This window comes from Cebidichthys violaceus, unplaced genomic scaffold (genome assembly GCF_023349555.1).
Source record: "Cebidichthys violaceus isolate CVI_PGR_0920_01 unplaced genomic scaffold, fCebVio1.0.p SCAF_8, whole genome shotgun sequence".
NCBI lineage: Eukaryota > Metazoa > Chordata > Actinopteri > Perciformes > Stichaeidae > Cebidichthys > Cebidichthys violaceus.
In genome coordinates, this window is record NW_027176964.1 from 10,593,789 (window position 1) to 10,602,060 (window position 8,272).

Consider the following 8,272-nt stretch of genomic DNA (forward strand, 5'->3'; position numbering starts at 1 on the left):
ACTAGCCCACCTCCATCACTAACCGGCCCTCCCTTCAACTTCGCTGGCACCGACTAAATTCTATGCTTCACAGAACACGTTAAATATACTCTAATACCTATAGTAAACAATCACTGACTGAGATTTATACTACTCCTCGCGATCTGTATTCACACTCATGGTTTCCATCTTCTTTACTCATCTAATCTCTTCCGTCAGTCTAACTTTGTTTTAGGTGTTATTAAATGTCAATCACTCTAGCCTACTCAACACTTGCGTCACTCGCTCACAAGAAGAAGCCGTTTTTGAGCGCGAGTCGGCATCATGGCACCGGCAACAAAACGTAAATCCTTTAAAGGTGAAGCTTATTGTTTTGTTATGCACCTTCAACACCCCAACACACACACACACACACACACACACACACACACACAATATCACACACCCAGAATGCAACACTACTGATACTAGGGACGTGCGATCAGAGAAGGCAGGTGAAGCAGAGTTTAAGAAATTAAGAAATTAATATTTCTCTTCTGTCAGAGTTTAAGAAATTAATATTTCTCTACTGATCTGTGCTATAAATGTAATTTCTGTATGATTCCAATCATTTCAAGCATTTGTATCATCAAAATCGCTGAATTAGTGCATGTCCTGTTCAAACAGAGGAGACACGTGAGGTGAGGCAGCGACGAGCTGTTCTTCACCTCAGATTGTGAATCCCTCACTAACTGGGTTGAGCGCGTGCCTTTTGCTTTCTTATTGTTTGTCACCACTGTAATATCTGTAGACACTTGTATATGTCCTTGCTTTCCTGTATTTCACGTAGGAGTAGAACGTATTTAGTGTTGCTGATCTGACATTAAACCGCAGTGAAAAAGCACAGAGGGGAGGCAAACAGTACCTCTGCCTCAATGAAGGGGGCGTGCGAGAGCCCACGGGTCGGGTTTATGCTTGAAGTGTCGTTGCTCTACTTCTACACTTCTCTTCTTCTTCTTATATTTTGCTTTGACCGCAAAAATGTAAGATTAAATATCTAAGCTTAAAAATGTCTCAAAAACAGGAAAATCTGACCAAATCAACAGCAATTCAACGTCGGACAGGTAAAGTAACATTTTATGTGTTTGTTGTTCTCTTTATACATCCGTGGTTGTTACACAGATTATCGCGGGATCCCCCAATTTTCGCGGGTGGCGGCCGCGAGCGCTCCGCTTCTGAAACGCTCCCGGTGGGGCAGATCGCGGCGCACACGCTCCCGGTGGAATCAAATATGTACCTTACCTATGTGTGTGTAGAGAATGCTGATATGAAATATGAGAAACAACCAGTAGTCAATGTTTTAAGCTGCTAATTGAATGGTGATTTAAACTACTCTATTGGGTTCATATATTTGTAAATCTGACTCGAGTCAGTGCCTCACCAGCCACGAACCTCACCGCATGTCACTGACTGATACCACTGATGTTCACACCCCATCGTATGTTCTGTTCTGTTCATTTCTACAATATAGTTCATACTAATTCTACCTTCTGATTCCAGTTTTTTTATTGTGTGGTCTTTCTCTGCTGACATTCATTCCTTAAGGCTCTGTAGTTATACGAATAACCATCTGATACTAGCCCAGAGTTAAGCATATTCATCTAGTGAACTATACCTACCTTGGAGTGTTACAATAGCCAGTATCATTTTATTCCATGTGTCCATGACTGGTCGATACGTGCGATGCATTGAGTGGGCAACACGCCGTGTATTGAGTGGGCTGGTCTGACAGTAACTCCCGAGCCACTTCTTTCCCCCAGTCCGCCCCGGCCTGTAAGGATAATGAGACCATACAATCACAGGCAAAGTGGAGCCTCTCATGAGATGTCACTGTTCAACAATGTTTACCAGTGGTTGCACTTTATGACAAAGAAAGAACAAAGCGAGCCCTAAGCATAGGCGGTAAAGGGAAATTATAAGAGCGCTATCCATCCACGGGGGCATCATGAATGAGGGAAGGAAAATTACAATTTCAAAATTTTAAAAACTATTTAAATACAGTTATTTTGATTGGTATCAAAAAAGCATCTACAACATAAATAACCTATTCAATATGCTAGAGTTAACGTTAGTTACTGCAACATTAAATCCATTAGGGGAAGTTAGAAAGACTATTTAGGTGTTTGAGGAAAAACCTACAACATAATTTTGAGAAATAATGTATTTATTTTAAATGTGATCTGCATTGTGTAATCTCACAGACAGCTAACAGTGTCTGAGTGAGTGTATGAACACAATGACTGGTGGTGGAGTTGGCTGCGATGCAAGTATCACCAGTTCAAATCTTCAAAATTGTTCGGGCCCAGCTCTGGAAAACATAACAGAGCTGTTTTCCAGCATTTCCTCTTGGTTCATTTCAATAATGAGGATGGCGGTTAGCATGCCCCCAGTTTCAGCATGGGAGCATGAGAGCATTGCAATGTACTGCTGTGGACAAAACCAGCAGCAAAACATGTTTTAGCCAACTAAATGAAAGGCCCACCAAAAAACAATTCAATATCAGATAAAGTGAACGGTATATTTTGAATATTTTCACCGCTTTATCTTGCCGTCAAACAGCCTTTTCCGACGGGGAACTGAACTGAAAGTAAAACGTATCTACGCTCTCTTTAAATCCAATAAGTCCATAAGTACTTCACACAACCCCACTTTAAAACACCCAAACTATGCTTATAAATCAGTTACATGGAAACAATTTTGCATACTAAGGAAATGGAGATTTGGTCAAAGTGTCTTTTTGCAGAGTGAGCAATTAATGTGTTTTCAAATGATTTTAGATCACCCACATCCAAAAACGCAAAACATAAAAAACCCAATCAGAAAACCAAATAAAAGTGTCCTTTGGTTAAAACAAGCCACATAATTAAGGACACTGCAGCGACTAGATTTTAAAACAAAGTACCCAGATTTGAAAGAACTTGTGAAATGGATCAACTAATGTGCATGTGAGGTCTCCATTCAGTTAAAATGCTGTAATTAAAATACCTTACAAGGAAGTTTAACTAGTCAAGACAGGATCCATTTTCAACCTCACCTGTAAAATGTTCTCTCTGCAACATAATACAAGAAACGACCAAAAGTCACAAAAATTAAGATTAGACTAATAATACTGTGTAAATAATCAGCGCCTCTTTTGTTACCGTTAGTCACAGACTTACCTACAATTATGGGGACTCTCTCCATCTCCAAACACTCTTATTGTGAGTGTAATAATCTTGCCAAAATAAGACAAAATGCTCAATAAACTAAATTAAAGATGAATGTAGATAGCATCATTGTTCTCTCTCAAATGTTCTAATGATATCACAATAATTGTTATGTGGTGGAGTAGGTGGACCCAAATGCACGCTCACACAGCAGGTTTAAATCCAGCCAAGGATTTTATTTAAAAAAAACAAGTTCGAAACAGAAAAACACAAACAAAAACTATAGCACCGTGTCCAGCGAACCGAAGTCGGGAGGGAAACTCCACCGAAACCACATCTGGAAACAGTCCGGACAGGGGAACAAACAGGACCTCGATCGGTGCGCTCCGTGGCACCACCCGGATCGGCCTCTTGGCGCTGGTGAATTCCCGAGGATCGACTCAGCACGGCAGGAGAGCAGAAGAACAGTCAAAAAGGGTTAGAGGCGATCTTCCTCCTAAAAACAGACAATCTGGACTCACGTGGCACGAAAATCCAGACAGGTAACCGGACGGACGGACGGTGTGTCGGAGGAAAGCTGAAGTGGAGCTGATCATCCGAATTACCCACAGCTGAGCGCAAGGAGAAGGGCGTGGTCGAGGGCGGAACCCGAGGATGAAAACTGTAGGCTGACAAAAACAAAACATAAGCACATGGCCCTCAAAAACAAACCAAACAGGGGAAGAACAGAGGAGCACCCACTTGGAGCATACAGGAAAACCTAACAGTACCCCCCCCTCAACGGGAGCCTCTTGGCGAACCACCTGGTTTGCCGGGGTTCTGCTGGTGGAAGTCACGTACAAGCGCTGGATCCAAGATCCTGGATCGCGGCACCCAGCACCGCTCCTCCGGTCCATAGCCCTCCCAGTCAACTAGGTACTGAAACCCCCTACCTCGTCGGCGGACATCCAGGAGGTGATTGACCGTGTGGACGGGGCCCCCCTCGATGAGTCGGGGGGGTGGAGGGGGTTCTGGAGGAGGGTTTAGGGGGCTGGATACTACAGGTTTAAGGAGAGAGACATGAAACACCGGGTGAATCCTCATGGAGCGAGGTAACTGTAGTTTTACCGTGACCGGGTTGATGATGGAGACGATGGGGAAGGGGCCAATATATCTGGGGGAGAGCTTCCTAGACTCAGTGCGTAGGGGGATGTCCCTGGTCGAGAGCCAAACCGGTTGTCCGGTACGGTAAACCGGAGCTGGAACACGACGTCGATCCGCCACTCTCTTGTTCTGCTCCGCCGTACGAAGCAGCGCGGCCCGAGTCTCTCTCCACATACGCCTACAACGACGGGCATTACTCTGAACTGAGGGAACTGCAACCTCGACCTCCTGGCTAGGGAACAGGGGAGGCTGATAGCCCAAGAATGCCTCGAATGGGGATAGACCGGTGGCAGTAGAGGTGTGGGAATTGTGGGCGTACTCGACCCGCGGGAGGTGACGACTCCATGAGGAGGGATTGGATGCGGTCACGCACCTGAGGATGGCCTCGAGCTCCTGGTTCAGCCTCTCCGTTTGGCCATTAGTTTGTGGGTGAAATCCTGAGGAGAGGCTGGCCGTGGCGCCGAGCTTGTGACAGAATGCCTTCCATAATTGGGATGAGAACTGCGGACCCCGGTCCGAAACTATGTCTGCAGGGATGCCATGAAGCCTAACGACATGTTGGACTAGCACACATGTGTCAAACTCAAGGCCCGCGGGCCACATCCGGCCCGTGAATGAATTATCTTTGGCCCGCATGATAAAATCTATTTACTATTAGAGCTGGCCCGCCGGTATATTGCACGCATCACCATAATACTACAAATCCCACAATGCACTGTCCGTGTGTCGTCGCGCATTCGCGGGCCCGCGAAAGCGCGCCTCACAGTCTGTATTACATACCACTTGTGTCAACTTTCAACTATCCCTCTCCCCAAAAAATGGCTAAACGAAAGGTGGAATTTGAAAACAGGAGTTTTCAAGACAGGTGGGAGGCACAGTATATGTTCGCGGATGTAAAAAGCAAAGCTGTGTGTCTTCTGTGCGGAGACAGTGTGGCTGTAATGAAAGAATACAACATAAGAAGACACTATGAAACGAAGCACCAAGACAGATACAAGCATCTGGACACGACACAAAGGCTACAGAAGGTAGAGGAGTTAAAAAGAAGTCTGGTGTCACAGCAGGCTATGTTCACTAAAGCCAAATCACAAAGCGAGGCTGCTGTTAAGGCCAGTTTTATTGTGGCAGCAGAGGTTGCGAAATCAGCCCGGCCCTTTACCGAGGGGGAATTTGTCAAAAACTGCATGATTAAAGTTTGCGACGCCGTGTGCCCAGAAAAAAGGCAAGCATTTTTAAATGTGAGCCTAAGCCGAAACACCGTTGCTGACCGTGTGCGTCACCTTGTTGCCAATCTCCAACAACAGCTTGTGGGAAAGGGAAAAGATTTCATCGCATACTCCCTTGCTGCGGATGAGAGCACCGACACTTCTGATACTGCCCAACTGTCAATTTTCATCCGTGGAGTGGACTCAAGCCTGTGCTTAACAGAAGAGTTTTTGGGATTACACCCAATGCATGGCAGAACTACGGGGAAAGATCTCTTTGAAGAGGTGTCCAGATGTGTAGATAAAATGGGGCTGCCGTGGGATAAACTTGTGGGACTGACAACAGATGGAGCGCCTGCGATGTGCGGTCAAAAGAGTGGATTGGTGGGGAGGATCCGAGAAAAGATGAAGGAGGAAAACGTTACAAGTGAGTTGACAGCTTATCACTGCATCATACACCAGGAGTCGTTGTGTGGCAAAGCCTTGAAAATGGAACATGTGATGAGCATCATAACATTAGCGGTTAACTTTATCAGAGCCAAAGGTTTAAATCACCGCCAGTTCAAGTCTTTTCTGGAGGAGGTAGGTACAGAATATGGTGACTTGCCCTATCACACAGAGGTGCAATGGCTAAGCCAGGGAAAGGTGCTGGAAAGATTTTTCCAGTTGCATGAGGAGATCTGTGAGTTCATGGAAATCAAAACGGAAAGGCACAGCAGAGCTCCGAAATAAAATGTTTCTGTGTGAAGTGGCGTTCCTGTGTGACATCACAAGCCACCTTCAGTGACACACTGAAGGCAAAATATGAGTCTGTGGGCGCTGCAGAGTTTCCACGTTTCATCCCCGACACAATGCCCCAGCTGCGCTCCCAGGCTGCTCAAACGCTCTCTATGTTTGGCAGCACATACTTGTGTGAACAACTGTTTTCTTTGATGAAGATGACCAAAACTTCACACCGGACTCGTCTTACTGATGAGCACCTTCACTCCATCCTGAGGATTTCCTCAGCTCAGAGCCTGACCCCAGACATTGATGAACTTGTATCCAAGATGAGACACCAAGTGTCTGGCTCAGACCAGGGAGCATCACAGAGCAGCAAACGGTGCTTTGACGCATTTTCAGTTTTTAATGTAGTTTCATTTTTGCATTTTTTTTTCTCTTGCTACTACAGGACATTTGATTTGTCTTTGAAGTAAATTATTTTTGGCTGTTTGCCTGTAGAAACTGTTTCCACTTGAAATTACTCTGGAAAAACTGCAGATAGAGCCATAAGCAATTAATGAAACTGATTTTATTACTTTTATTTTTATTTATTTATGTATTATTTATAACTTTTATTTCATTTATTTCATAATTAATGTTGTTTTATAGGCAATACTCTATAGGCCTTGTTAGTTCCAGGTTCAATATGTGCACTAAGGTTCTTTCAATAAGTTTTCAATAAACGTTGAACCCATCTGGCCCTTGACTTGTATCAATTTCTTTATTTCGGCCCACTGTGTATTTGAGTTTGACACCCCTGGACTAGCAGGTCGGCGGTCTCACGGGTTGATGGAAGCTTGGGCAGGGGGCTGAAGTGAGCAGCCTTCGAGAACCGGTCCACCACAGTTAGAATAACGGTGTTGCCGTCTGATGGCGAGAAGCCAGTGACGAAATCCATAGCGATATGGGACCACGGGCGTTGGGGAACAGGGAGTGGTCGTAGTAATCCCATGGGGGGGTCGGTGCGAGGCCTTGTTGCGGGCGCACGTAGTGCAGGCCAGCACAAACGTACGGGTCTCCTCAAGGGAAGGCCACCAAAAGGTGCGGCGGAGCCAGTTTATAGTCCGGCGGATGCCGGGGTGACCAGAGAGGCGGGACTCGTGGGCCCACCGCAGGACTCGGGACCGGACAGCCGGAGGAACAAACGGGCGATTTGGGGGGCCCCCTCCAGGGTCAGGTTGGGTGTGCTGAGCCTCACGTACCACCCTCTCGATCTCCCAGGTAACAGCACCGAGCACGTACAAGGCAGGTAGGATGGTGTCGGGAGTGAGGTCTCCCTCGTCCGGGGCAAACTGACGGGAGAGTGCGTCCGGCTTGGTGTTCTTGTGCCCTGGCCGATAGGTGATGGTGAAATTGAAACGGGCAAAGAACAAGGCCCAGCGGGCCTGGCGGGAATTGAGGCATCTAGCCGTATGGATATATTCCAGATTCCTGTGGTTGGTCCACACGACAAAAGGGAAGGCCGATCCCTCCAACCAGTGTCTCCACTCCTCAAGGCTAATTTGACGGCCAACAGTTCTCGGTTGCCTACGTCGTAGTTTCTCTGCGCCGGGGAAAGTCTACGGGAGAAAAAGGCACATGGGTGGAGCTTGGAGTTGGAAGCTGACCGCTGGGAAAGTACGGCTCCAACTCCGGTGTCCGAGGCGTCCACCTCGACGACAAACTGGCGGGTCTCGTCTGGGTGGACCAGTATAGGAGCCGAGGCAAACCGCTCCTTGAGGGAACGAAAAGCCTTGTCGGCCTCTGGAGTCCACGAAAAAAGCAACTTGGAAGAGGTGAGTCATGTCTGCTGTTCTGCCGTCCGGCTGTAGTCCCGGATGAACCGTCGGTAAAAATTAGCGAACCCCAGAAACTGCTGGAGCTTTCTTCGTGAGGTGGGGACCGGCCATTCCGTCACTGCTTTGACCTTCTCGGGGTCCTTTCTCACCTGACCCTCCTCAATGAAGATGCCCAGGAACTGAACAGAGGTGACGTGGAACTCGCACTTCTCAGCCTTAA

The 8,272-nt window shown here is 46.8% G+C and overlaps 1 pseudogene; it reads left to right on the top strand.

The window, feature by feature from the left end:
- Positions 1-5,125: 5,125 nt before the first annotated feature.
- LOC137892591 (general transcription factor II-I repeat domain-containing protein 2-like) lies at positions 5,126-6,299 on the top strand (annotated as a pseudogene).
- Positions 6,300-8,272: the final 1,973 nt, after the last annotated feature.